This window comes from Dasypus novemcinctus, chromosome 5, assembly GCF_030445035.2.
Source record: "Dasypus novemcinctus isolate mDasNov1 chromosome 5, mDasNov1.1.hap2, whole genome shotgun sequence".
Taxonomy (NCBI): Eukaryota; Metazoa; Chordata; class Mammalia; order Cingulata; family Dasypodidae; genus Dasypus; species Dasypus novemcinctus.
Window position 1 is genome coordinate 63,258,619 of NC_080677.1, and position 14,704 is coordinate 63,273,322.

Here is a 14,704-nt window from a genome sequence, read left to right on the forward strand (position 1 = left end):
GAATCTTGAGAACCTTATGTTGAGTGAAGCAACCCAGGCATTGAAGGACAAATACTACATGACCTCAATGATATGAAATAAACAAGCTGCCTCAGAGAGCTAGAGACTGAACGATAGGCTTACAGGAAATCGGGGGGTGGAGGAAGGATGTGAGCCGACGTCTGCAGGGGTGGAATTTATGATGAGCTGGAGGTAAGTATGAACACAAAGGAGAGATAAAATGGGGGCAAGGGGTTGCCTTTGGGTGGGGCTTTGCGGGTTTGAGGGGGGCTGGGGCTGGGCAGATGGGTAATATTGCCCAAAAAGTGGGGGGAGGGAGGGGTAGCATACGAACACAGGAGAGTGTCAGGTGTTGGTTGAGAGTAAAATGCTGAGAAAATCGTATCAAAATATAATTAAGAGGGTTACCTGTTTAGGATGCTCGGAAGGGATGGTCCGATGTGGGACGGGCTCCTGGGGAATGTCTGAATGCTCATTTTGCCAGAGTGGGTGATACCATTGGGTAGAGACCCAAGTAATGAGAGTGGGGGTGGACCCACATCCTGGGGAGGACTAATGCCATCAAATAGAGGGAACTGTATCTCTCGAGAGAAAGGGTGGCTCCCAGGGTATTGGGGCAGCTGAGCAAGGTAGGACCTGAACAGTGTTGCAAGTATCTCTGGACGTGGCTCCTCGGGAAACGGAGGTTGGCTGTCACTGTGGGCACCAAGGGGATGGGAGAATGGATGTTAAATGTGTGAAACCAAGGTAAATGTGGGGTAAGAGAGGAGTTTCGTGAGAGTACACAAGGATGGATATAAAATATGTAATATTACATCATAAACATATAGGGGATGACAGAATGATAATGTAAACCATAATGTAAAACATAGGATAACTAAAAATGTTAGAAAACTGCGTGTCCTAAAGTATGCACCACAATGTAAGCACAGATGTCACCTGGTTTGAAAGCTATTGTCTCAGACTCTGTACATCACTTTAAGTAAATATGTTGTGAATAGGTTGTAAGAGTATCGCTGTGGAAGGGAAAAGGTTTTGTGGTGGATGTGGGGGAGTGCTGTATATTGCATACATGAATTGCTGTGGTCTAGGGCTCTTGTGAAGAGAAGTTCAATAATTAGGGGGGAAAAAAAAAAGGAAAAGAAAAAGATAGGATGTAGAATTTTTCCAAGTCAACACGTATTCTATATCTAACCTTTAAACCCATCGCTAAATCCCATTTTGCTAGTAAGAGATCCTGACATTATATTGGGGCTTCAATATTCAGGAAGTTCTGGATCCCAGAGTGGTCCAACAATGGCAGCGGAGGAATACTGGTATAGGATACTATTGACAGGGGATATATGGCTGACAGGGAGCTATACAGGTCATATGTCCAGGGTGCATGGTAATGTTTGGCTATACTCATAGTGGCAACAATTAAAAACTAAAGCTGAGGGGGTACTGGGTCCCTGGCCGGGGGTGCTGTGTCATGGTCCCTAGGGGAGCAGCGGCAGTCCCCCAAGTGCAGCGGCAAGGACCGAGAAGGAATGAGGGTCCAACAGTGAGCCCTTGATACTAATGACTATGCTTGTGAGCCTATATGCCTGAAATAAGAACAAGGCCTAGAGCAGCACTGTGCCTGGGAATTTCCTCCTGACAGCCTTCATATTACTCAAATGTGGCCAGTCTCGAAGCCTAACGCAGCATCTAAAACAATGCCTTCCCCCCAGCGTGGGACATGACACCCGGGGATGAGCCTCCCTGGCCCCGAGGGATCACTATCAACTAACAACTGATAATGCAACTGAAAAATGACCTTGGATTGAAGGTTCGATGCGGATCAGTAGAATATCCCTGTCTACATAGAATAATATGACTTTAAAATGCTGTTTGATTTAATGTAAGGGGGAAATAGAAAGGAGAAATGAGTTTATATGGCTATGAGTCTCTAAAAAAAAAAGAGTCTGGAGGCTGTCAGAAGGATTGCCCTTATGCACAACTGAGCAGAGTCTAAGAGACAGATAAAGTAGATACAATCCCCAGGTATTGGTTCCTTTGAGGGCTAAAGGGACCCACGGGTTCTATGGTCATGGCAGATAGGGTTCACTGCCATGTCAGATGGCCCTTCTTTGGAGCTGGTGTTTCTGCGTGATGAAACTGGACCCAGAGAGGATCTCTTTTCATAAGACTATCATGCTACTTTACTGGAATTGTAGTTGGTATTGGGGTTTAAGATATATTTAGGGGATTGAATCTTTTTACTGACAATATGATAGCCAGGCCCTGAGCCTCAACAGACTCCAGCTCCTACAATCTGATTTATTGGACTCACCTCACTCAGCTAAGATGGAGTCGGAGAAGGACAACCACCACACCATGGAGCCTAGAGTGCCTACAACTGAAAGCAGGAGGATTGCATCCAGTAACCATGTGGAATCTGAGCCTCCTCTTGACATAGAGGTGCAACGGACACAACCAATCCAAGGACCACAGAGAAAAGGTGGCATTGGAGTGGGAAAAGTGGACATGGTGGCTGATGGGTATGGGGAATGGCAGGAAGAGATGAGATGTGGAGGCACCTTTGGGACTTGGAGTTGCCCTGGATGGTGCTTCAGGGGCAATCACCAGACACTGTAAATCCTCCCAGGGCCCACTGGATGGAATGGGGGAGGGTGTGGGCCATGATGTGGACCAATGACTATGAGGTGCAGAGATACCCAGAGAGATGTACTTACCAAATGCAATGGATGTGTCATGAAAAAAAAAAAAAAAAGAAAAGAAAAGCCTTTACAGTAATAACATTGAATGTTAATCGACTAAACTCCCCATTCAAAAGACACAGACTGGTGAAATGAAAAAGAAAATATGAGTCACCTATGTGCTGTCTACAAGAGACTCACCTTAGACCCAAGGATACCAACAGATTGAAAATAAAAGCTGGGAAGCGGACTTGGCCCAGTGGTTAGGGCGTCTATCTACCACATGGGAGGTCCACGGTTCAAACCCCAGGCCTCCTTGACCCATGTGGAGCTGGCCCATGTGCAGTGCTGATGCACGCAAGGAGTGCCATGCCACACAGGGGTATCCCCTGCATAGGGGAGCCCCATGCACAAGGATTGTGTTCCATAAGGAGAGCCACCCAGCGCAAAAGAAAGTTCAGCCTGCCCAGGAATGGCGCCACACACACGGAGAGCTGACACAACAAGATGACGCAACAAAAAGAAACACAGATTCCCGTGCTGCTGACAACAACAGAAGTGGACAAAGAAGAGGACCCAGCAAACAGACACAGAGAACAGACAACTGGAGTAGGAGGGGAGGGGAGAGAAATAAATAAATAAATCTTTAAAAAAAAAGAAAAGAAAGTAAAAGCCAGAAAAAAAATATTCCACACATGCTGTAACCCATATAAATAAATAAGTAAATAAATAAACAAACAAATAAATAAATAAGCCAGAGTAGCTATACTAGTATCAGATGAAATAGATTTTAAAAGACGCTAGTAATGGGAAGCAGACTTGACTCAATGGATATAGCATCACATGGGAGGTCCATGGTTCAAACCGAGGGCCTCCTTGACCTGTGTGGAGCTGGCCCTTGCACAGTGCTGATGCGTGCAAGGAGTGCCGTGCCATGCAGGGGTGTCCCCCATGTAGGAAAGCCCCCCCACACAAGGAGTGCACCCCATAAAGGACAGCTGCCCAGTGTGAAAGAAAGTTCAGCCTGCCCAGGAATGGTGGCCGCACACACAGAGAGCTGATGCAGCAAGATGACACAACAAAAAGAGACACAAATTTCCAGTGCTGCTGACAAGAATAAAAGCAGACACAGAAGAACACACAGCAAATGGACACATAGAACAGATAATTGGGGTGGGGGGGAGGGGAGAGAAATAAATAAAAATAAATCTTAAAAAAATAAAAAATAAAAGACACTAGTAATGTACAATCTGAAGAGGAAGTTGGGAACAAAATTCCATTTACAACAGTGACTAAAAGAATCAAATATTTAGTAATAAACTTAATTAAGGATGTAAAGCACTTGTATTCTGAAAACTGATTGCATTGAAAAACAATGCATTGTTAAAGGAAATTAAAAATATCTCAACAATTGGAAGAACATTCCCTGCTCTTGGATTGGAAGACTAAATAGCATTAAGATGTCAATTCTACCCAAATTGATATACAGATTCAATGCAATCCTGATATAAATTCCACCAGCATTTTTCAAATAAATGGAAAACACAATTATCAAATTTATTTGGAAGGGTAAGGGGTCCCAAATAGCCAGAAACATCTTAAAAAGGAAAAATGAAGTTGGAGGACTATTACATCAAATCATATTACCTAGGAACAAGAGTAAAAACAGCTTGGTCCTGGCATAAATATAGACACATAGATCATTGGAACCAAATTGGTGGTTCAGAAACAGATCCTCACATCTATGGTCAAGTGATTTTTGACAAGCCTATCAAACTGATCTACCTCAGGCAGAACAGTACACTCAACAAATGGTGCTGGGACAACTGGATATCCATAGCCAAAAGGAAGAAAGAGGACCCCTATCTCATACCTTATAAAAAAATTAACTAAAAATGGATCAAATACCTAAACATAAAAGCAAGAACCATAAAGCTTCTAGAAGAAAATGTAGGCAAACATCTTCAAGACATGGTGATATAAGAGGAGGACTGATATGGACCACTGATGATTAATTTACGTAGGAGTGTTAATTAGCTTTACTGTAAACGTGTAGAAATGTAAAGAGTTGATGGTAACACATTATAGTGAGTTATAGCTGATTTATAAATGGGAATGAGCTGGAAAGGGTAGTCTAGCAATGTAAATGTCAATTGAAAGAAAGCTAGAGAATGATCTAGGGAGTGAATAATACAGTAAACCCAGAGGTGAATGAGAATTGTGCTTGATGGTACAGATGCAAGAGTACTCTTTGTGAGCTAGAGCAGATGTACATCACTGTTGCAGGGTGTTGGGGATGTGGAGAAGCATGGGAAAAATACAACTGGAGTGACTTAAGGACTGTGGTTAACAACAATACTGTAATATTCATGCATCTATGCCAAAGATATATTGTGTTAATAATGGGAGAGTGTTGAAAAAATTTGCCAAATATATCATATGGACCATGGTTAGCAGTAATAGTTTGATGATATCATCTCATATTCTGTAACATATTCCACCATGGTATGGTGTGTTGATGGAGGGGTGTTGTATGAGATTTCTGAACATGTGCATGATTGTTTGATAAGTTCACAACTTCTGTAATAAAAATGTATTTTTAAAAAATAGGGTGGTTTGGGAGAAAATACACCAAATGTAAGGTAAGGACTATACTTAGTAGTAAGAGTTTAACAATATTCTTTCATAATTTGTAACAAATACCTCACAACAATGCAAGGTGTTGGTGATGGGTTGATGTGTGGAACTCCTGTATGATGTTATACATGTTTGCTTTGTAAGTTCACAACTTTTACTATATACTTATTGTTTATGTATGTTTATGTATACATGATATAAAAATAATAATAGAGTGGTTTGGGAGAAAATACACCAAATGTAAGATAGTTTGGTTAGTATTAGTATTTTGAGGATCCTCTTTTATCATACTTAAAAATGTTTCACAACAATGCAAGGTATTGGTAGTAGGGTGAGGTATGGGAACCCTGCATGATATTGTCTATGTTTGTTTTGTAGGTTCACAACTATTACTATCCACTTATTGTTATGTATATTTATATATGAGTTATATACTTCAATATTTTTTTTTAAAGCAAAATAAAAAAAAAGTGAAAACCAGTAGAGCAAAATATATTAGATTATTAGTTAAAAAGAAATCACAGGCTCAACAGAATTGGTTTGCTTTATGAATGGTGAAGAGAGTATTGGAAGTGTAACATGTAAAAAACACAAAAATAATCATGTGCTCCATTTGTTTGTTGGCAGAACAGAATCATCCCTACTATAAAATCCCTTTGTCTTGAAATAAGTCACGCTGGCTGTCATGAGCCTGAACCATGTCTTTAATCCCCAGTGTATTCTAATCTTTATTACTGCTGATTTTATATGTCTAAATTGACTAACATTCCTGCTCTCTTGGTTGTAAATAAAATAAACGTTGAAACAACCCAACATTTTATGCATTTTAGATTTTCATCACAATGCAATTCCTTGCAATTCAACCTGTCATGTTTTTATTATTTGGTACCCTATTTTGACAAATATGTGATAAGGATATATGTGGGAATGTTTTGGAGGCAGAAAGTATATACTGGACTACAGCAATGTTGGATGAAGAATATTTGAGTCCCTGTATAAGGAAAAGCTTAATAGAAGGAAACTACTTGATGGAATGCAGTAAGTTCTCTGAGCTTGTAAATTTTGTATAAGGGATTGTTAACTAATTTTATATATTTCCTTAACTTAGAAATGTTATTTTCTACTGCATTTTAAAAGCTGTATATGACCTATTACCTTAAAAATACATACATTCTTAGTTGTCAACCTTTTTAAAGAGAATATAATTATTCAAATGCTTTGGAATAGTTTTTATTACTACCTTCTTATGATTATGCTGAGTGCCAAAGTGAGGAGTGACAGCAATTGAGGCTCCTCACGTAAGTATATTTATACTCCTGTCACTCCATTTCAACATAGTCCTGAGGAAGATTTTCTCCCTCTTCAAGCCTAGCTGAAGAGCATCTAAATACATAATTTGTGGTGCTGTGCTCATTTTAATCAGATCACCTTGGAATTCAAGTTACATATAGCTTTTAGCAAGTATTTTCTTTGCAGAACTTTTGAGAAAAATGCATGGTGAGCTCTGATGCCATTTTAGATTAAACTCCTGCATTGGCTTAGGATCTGCCAATTAGATATTTCTGAGCTATGTCCATTTTGAGGGAGAGTCCTTCACTGGATGAGTGTCCTCTGGGACCATGACATTGGGTCAGAATGCACAACTGATGCCACTTTCTTATTTTTAATTTTTTGTTCAGTATACAGGAGAAATAGGTCTTTTTACTTTTGAGTGCTTGATGCTCAGCCCTGTGGATGGGTTAGGGAAGATACTGGCACAAGTGACTTTTACCCTAAAATCTGTAGTCAATGGTGAATTGCCTTCCATAATAGCTTGGTAGAATCAAAAGTATATATGCATGTGTGTGGGTATCTACATCTTCTTGCCCATGATTCTGTCAAGGTACCATGGAAGACTTTAAGTTGATGGATAGGACAACAGATATTCTCCCATATCATTTGACCATTGATAGAGAAAAAACATTCATGGAATCACAGAACATTTTTGGAGGACTATTTGGCAGGCTCAACCAAATTGGAAATATGCATAATCTCTGACCAAACAAAATCACTTCTAAAAATCTATCCTACAGAAATCCTTGTACATATTCATAAATACATATGACCACTGCAGCATTTTATCGTATCAGAACGTTGAAAGCATCTTAAATATCCACATTAATTCTATCAATTACTGTGTGAGTACAAAAGATAATTATGTAGCTCTATATATATTTATAGAGCTATCTATAAGGCATATTGATTAAAGGACCCTGTAATCACTGAACTAATGTGTATATCATGATCCCATTTATGATAAACAAAAAAGCAAACAACTACCCTTGATGTATGTACAAAAACATCTGAAAGCAAACTTGACAAAATGTTAATTGAGAAAAAGAGAGGGATTAGGCAAGGGGTGTTAATTCTTCTATACTTTTGTATTATTGAATTCTATGATTGTATTTATGTATTAGTTTAAGTAAGCAACATGAAACAAGTCATTTGAAAGGTTTTTTTCCCACCAATTCTGATATATTTAAGAAATAGCATATCCCAGAATTAGAATATAGCTAACAGTAATGAAACTTACATGATAAATAGAGTATATTGACAGATTAGAAAGATTGGTATTTAGACTTAAAACATTGCAAGTCATATTTAACCATCTTAAAATAGTTTTTTTCTTTGAAATATATTTTTTTAAAGTTACAAAATATGATATCTGACTACTTCCTTTTCAGAGTGTGAGATCTCTATACTGCATGTAGTTTATAAAGGAATGCTTGTTTTTGTATCCATATATGGGGGTGGAATGGAGGCTCCTAATATAAATGTTCAAGTTCTAACCCCTGGTACCGTGAGTGTGAACTTATTTGGAGAAAGGGTCTTTGCAGATGTAATTAAGTTAAGAATATTGAGATAAGATCATCCTGGATTATCCAGGTGGGCCCTAAATCCAAAGAGAAGTGTCCTTAAAAAGATAGAAGAGATGACACAGACACAGAAGAGAAAGTCATGTGAAAATGGAGGCAAAGGACTGGAGTGATACGGTCACAAACCAAGGAATGCCTGGAGCCACCAGAAGATGACACCTTGATTTTGTACTTCTGCCCTCTCAGCTGTGAGAGAATAAATTTTGTTGTTTTAAGCCACCGTGTTTGGGGTAATTTGTTATAGCAGGCATAGAGAATTAATATACCATCCATTTCCTAAATAAAAATATAATGGGTTTAACTTGCAGAAAAGATCTGAGAATTTTATAATTTAGATTATGTCTAGTTTCCTCTTAAATTTCAGGAAAAAAAAAGAGCAAAAACACAAGTCATTATAGTATTTACTGCAAGAAGAGAATGAACACTTTCCAATGCTTTTCTTCAGAACCACTTAATGTTGGAAGGTTCCTCTGATATGACCTGGTCCAGGGTCCATATACTTGAGAGTGTATAGATTCCAGTCATGAATTTTGGAATCGGGCCAAGTATAAGGCAAAGGTGAGTGGCAAATGGTAAAAAGGTATAAAATAAAAATAAATGTCTAGTTTACCCAGAGGCATTGCAAATGAAACAATTAAAAAACACTGTGAAGCCAAAAGAAGTATCGTCTCCGTCTGAGGTGCTTGTGTGCCCACTAAAACTCAGGAAGTTCTACTACCAGAATGAAGAAGGAGAAACTGGAAACTGGAAGACAGTTTGCTGTCGCTGCTGCATTATCTAACTAGCAGCTGGGCTGGGATAATGATGCCAGGCTCCTCCCTCCTGCTCTAGTGTTGTTTTGCTTCCTAGTCTCTTTATCTCTGCTAAGAAGAATGGAAAGAAACTAAGATGCATTAACCAGCATGTGTCCAACCAAACACCACGCCAAGTTCTTTGAGATATGTAATCTCATTTGCTTTTCACAACAGCCCTGTGAGGCTGGTAGGTTTCCTGGGAGGATAACTTGCCTTAGGTCACTCAGCAGTAATGCAGGTTCCTCTAACTGCAGAAGCTCATGCTGTTTCCAAGTAATCCTTATTCCAAAGGAGGAAGCAAATGAGTATGTTCTCTTTTCAAGGATAAGTCACAGTTCAATTTTAACATGCTTAAATTTATGTTTATGAAAATTTATGAAAAAATAATGTTCTTCAGTGATACAATTACCTGCACTAATTTTTTATGTTCCTCTCATTTCCTGTAGCTTTTTCTCTTACCTCTTTGGTTTTGCAAGAATTTCCTCTCATTAACAAATCCAAGACAACAGCTTTATTCCTTAATTTTTTTTTCTTAAATTATTCTCCAAATGCTGAAATAGTCTGTTTATTTTTGGATTGTGACCTGATTTCCTCTGTAATTGCTACATGAAGCAATTATTTTGGGTATCTGTCTTTTTGGTTAAATAGTTGTATCTTTAAAATTTCTGTCTTTTGGATTTTACACATTCTTTAAAAGTTAGGTTTGGTTATGCTAGAAGACAGTCATTTTTCTCATTGCCACAAAGAGAAAATATACTTTTAGATGAGATGTTTTGGTGAGGACTCTTTTGCCTATAGAAATTCTGCCAAATGCCATAGAAATTTTAGAGTTGTTTTCCTTATTTAGTTAACCAATAAATATTTATTCATCATCTATTATGTTCCCAACATGTTGCTTCTATACCATTTTAGGTGTTTTGGAAGGTATAGAATAACTATGCCATGACTTCTGCCTCCAGAAGCTTACAATTTAGCTATGGAGTCAAGACTAAGACTAATATGGGGAATTGGATGCCTAATTGAACTTTAGGAATTCAAAAACCCAACAGCTCGATATGGGCTAAAGTAGTCAGAAAGGATTTCATTGAGTTTTGGAATTTGAGCAGGACCTACAAAAATTGGTAGAATGGAGGAGGTAAATAAGAATATTTCTAGTGGGGAAAATAGAATTAAAAATGTAAATGAGGAAATAAACATGGTGTATTTGGAGGACAGCGAGTATCAATTGCACTGAAGAGAAACCTAAGGGAAATAAATGAGAAGTAAGAGGCTGTTTGAGGTGACGGTTTGGGTCTTTGGAGATGAATGGTGGTGACAGTAGTACAACGTTGGGAATGTGATTGACACTACTGAATTGTATATTTGAATGTGGTTAAAAGGGGAATTTTAAGTTTTATATGTATATATTACTAGAATAAAAATGAAAACAACAACAACAGCACAGGACTATATAACACAGTATAATGTAAACTGTGGACTTTAATAATAAATAGTACAATAGTATAATTATACTACTGTACTAGTAAATAGTACAATTGTAATAATATTTTTTCATAAATTGTAACAATAGCACCACACTAAAGTGTTAATAATAGGAGGGTTGTAACATTTTGAAGTCTTTTGTAAATACCAGAAAAGATGATGTTCTTGTAGTTAATCCATTCCTGTGGGTATAAGACCCTTTGTTTGGATTGAATTCAGTTGGGGGATTTGGAGTACTTCAGTCGGCATGACTCAGGGTGGGTCTCAGCCCTCTTGCTGAAGTCCTATATAATTGTGAGAAACATGAAGAGATGAGACACACAGAGATCCCTGGTAACCTTTGAAGCAGTATAGACTGAATTAAATGACATAAAGAATAAGAAGAAATTATAATAGGTATGGAGAGGAGAGGAAAGATGCAGATCACATATTTGAAGCACTTGGCAGCAAAACCAAGGAGGGACATGGGCTAATAAATAGAATACAGAGGCAGGAATGAAAGAAGATGTTATGGTAGCTATCCTCCAAGATTGCATCCAATGTTCCTTATCTGGTGTTCACATCCTTATGTAGTCCCTCACATGTAGAAATAGGGCTGTCTTGTATAACCAAAACTATATTGTAGAAATAATGGTGTGTGACTTTTGAGGGTAGGTCATAAAAACTAATCTGTCTTTTGCTTTGCTCCTTTCTTTAATTATTCCTGCTGGGGGAAGCCAGCCACTATGTCATGAGGACACTCAAGCAGCTCGTTGGAGAGAAGCCGAGGCCTCCTTGCAACAGTCTGAACTATGTTAGTGAATTTAGTGAGCTGTTTTAGACATGGATCCTCCGGTCCCAACCAAGCCTTCAGATGTCTGCCTACATGGCTGCCATCTTGACCACAACCTCATAAGAGTCCCCAAGCCACAACTACCAGCTAAACCAATCTAAATTCCAGACCTGGGGAGCATGCATAGCTCAGTGATTGAGCACCTGCTTTGCATGCACAAGGTCTGGGGTTCAATCTCAGGAACCTCCTAAAAAAATTAACAAATTCCAGAAATTGTGAGATAATAAATGTTTATTGCTTGAAGCCACTAATTTTGCAGGTAATTTTTCTGTGGTTGATGACTACTATAGAAGTCTTTAGAAATTTTTTTTGTGTTTATCCTTTTTTGTTTTGTTTTATATTGCTTTTGTTTTTGACTTGTGGAAACCGGAATATATTTTAAGGTCCTAATGGATATCAGAATGACTCAAGAGGAGAAAAAGTAAAGGAGAATTTCAGGACTAAGCTTGATAATAGCTGGAAAATTAGTGGGGCCAAAATTTAGGTGGGGAGATTATTTTCATGGAGCAGAAGTGCTCTATTTTCTGATAATAATGGAAAGGGTTCCAAAATGAATGTAGACTTCATTCCATTCTGAGATGAAAACAAGAGTATATGAGATAATTCACATAAGGTAAGTTCAATTTACTAAATCCTCTGTGTGTACATGGCCCTTGCTTTTACATTCTTACCTTAAAAAGACAGTAGATGATCTACTTACCCACAACAAGAAATTTTCTGTGATAATAGTAAAAATATTAACTTCATTCCTCTCAAAGATCAGACACCTAAGTGACTGATTAAATGCATGCATAATGGTTCATAATAAAACAAGCAGCTTTACATTTGGTCTTCTTCATATTCTTCCTACAACCAAAGCAGTGTTGTTTGTTATTATTTTTTTCCCTTTCTTCATTTTATTTTTATTTTTTTAATTGATTTTGTAAAAATATTACATTAAAAAAATATATATGAGGACCCCTTCAACCCCACCACCCCCACCCCACCACTCCCCCCCCCCCCCAGCAACACTCATTCCCATCATCATGACACATCCATTGCATTTGGTAAGTACATCTCTGGGCACCTCTGCACCTCATGGTCAATGGTCCATGTCATGGCCCATACTCTCCCCCATTCCATCCAGTGGGCCCTGTGAGGATTTACAATGTCCGGTGATTGCCCCTGAAGCACCATCTAGGGCAGCTCCAAGTCCCTAAGACGCCTCCACATCTCGTCTCTTCCTGCCATTCCCCATACCCATTAGCCACCATGTCCACTTTTCCCACTCCAATGCCACCTTTTCTCTGTGGACATTGGATTGGTTGTGTCCATTGCACCTCTATGTCAAGAGGAGGCTCAGATTCCACATGAATACTGGATGCAATCCTCCCGCTTTCAGTTGTAGGCACTCTAGGCTCCATGGTGCTTCAACTCCATCTTAGCTGAGTGAGGTGAGTCCAATAAATCAGACTGTAGGTGCTGGAGTCTGTTGAGGCAAGCCACCTATACTTATGGCATCTAGGAGCTCTATGCATGAACTCTGCTGATGCTCTTTGCCACCTAAAGGTCATATGGACTTTTGGACTTGTGGCTGTGTTCTAAAAGGTGACTTGGCTGTTAGTCTAATAAAAGGCTTGAGGGTGTATTGGAGATGATATTACACAGATTTGGGTTGTGAATTGATTTTGCCTATCTGCTGGTTCTCAAATTCTGCTGTGAGTCCTTCAATAAATTTCTTTTGGGAGGAGATATTTGTTTATTGCCTTAAGGGAAGTATATGAAGACCTCTAAGGGCTACAAAGATAATCAGAAAAAAAGAGTCTTCTCTCAAGTAGCTTATAGTCTAACATCATTGCTATAAGCAAGTATGGCCTGTTTGTCAGAGAAATTGAGGGAATAACAGGAGTGTGTATGTCAACCATGACTCACATGGTTATTGAATAACTGTGTTCTAGTACCAGGGTTCCTCTGTAAGGGCTCTTTTGGATGGGATGAACAAATGACAAAGTATGCCAGTATCCTAACATTCCTTTAAAAGCAGTGTTTTAGCATGAGAAATATTTTTACTGCAAATCCTGATGACATCTGGCCTTGCATCCTAATGTTGGAAAACATTAAATTTAGAGGGCTCTTCTTAACCCAACCTCTTAGGTGTTATAAGAGAATTGCATCCATCATCCGTGTGGAATCTAAGTCCCCTCTCAATATAGAGGTGGAGTGGACATAACCATCCCAGAGTCCACAAGATAGAGGAATAGAGTATGGATTAGAGTGGACTTACTGGTGTTCTACTATGGAACTATTGTGATTAGTAATGGAAGAAATTGTAGAATTGATATGGAGGAAGTGGCCACAGTAGCTGCTGAGGGTAGTGAGAGGGAAGAAGAGATATAATGTGGGGGCATTTTCAGGGCTTGGAGTTGTCCTGGGTGGTACTGCAGGGATAGATGCTGGACATTGTATATCCTGCCATGGCCCACTGGGTGGACTGCAGGAGAGTGTAAACTACCATGTAAACCATTATCCGTGTGGTGCAGCAGTGCTCCAAAATGTATTCATCAAATGCAGTGAATGTACCATGATGATGAAAGAGGTTGTTGATGTAGGAGTGGGGAGTATCTGGGGACCTCATATTTTTTGAATGTAACATTTAAAAAAAGAGAGAGAAAAAAAGAAACATAAAAAAAAAAGCTCAAATAAGTATTTAGAAGTAGGTTGGGCTTAAAGTTTCCAGGGATCTAGAAAATGAATACAGGACATTTTTTCTAATTTTTAAAGTAATAATTTTGTTGGGAAAAAAAATCTGACCCCATTCCTCTCTCTGATTCCCACTTCTCAAATGTAGCTATTTTTAACATTTAAAAAATCTTGTTGTTTTCATAGTGCTAAATAATATGCTTACATCTATGGTTCTTGGTCAAATGTAGCTATTTTTAACATTTTAAAAAATCTTACTGTTTTCATAGTGCTAAATAATATGCTTACATCTATGGTTCTTGGTTTATCAACTCTTAGCAGTATTTATCAACTTTTTTCTTTAAGAGTTAAGGAAATTATTGCACTTAAATTGCCTTGCTTCTTTTCCCTCCCTACACACTATTGGTTTTCATATATATATATATATATATATACACACACACACTCATATGTACACATACTCTTCTTACAGTTATTCTATTCTAGTGTTCACCTTATTCACTTGAAATCATAGTTAGACTTTCATTTCTCCCCCTTCTTCTCTACCCTCCAAGAATGCCAAGAAGTAGACCAACTACTGACTTTAGCTACTAATGTGAGCAGGATAAGCACCGACCATGTGGACAAGGAATATTGATCCAGAGATTAGGGAAGCAATAGAACTCTATTACTTAATCTGACAAT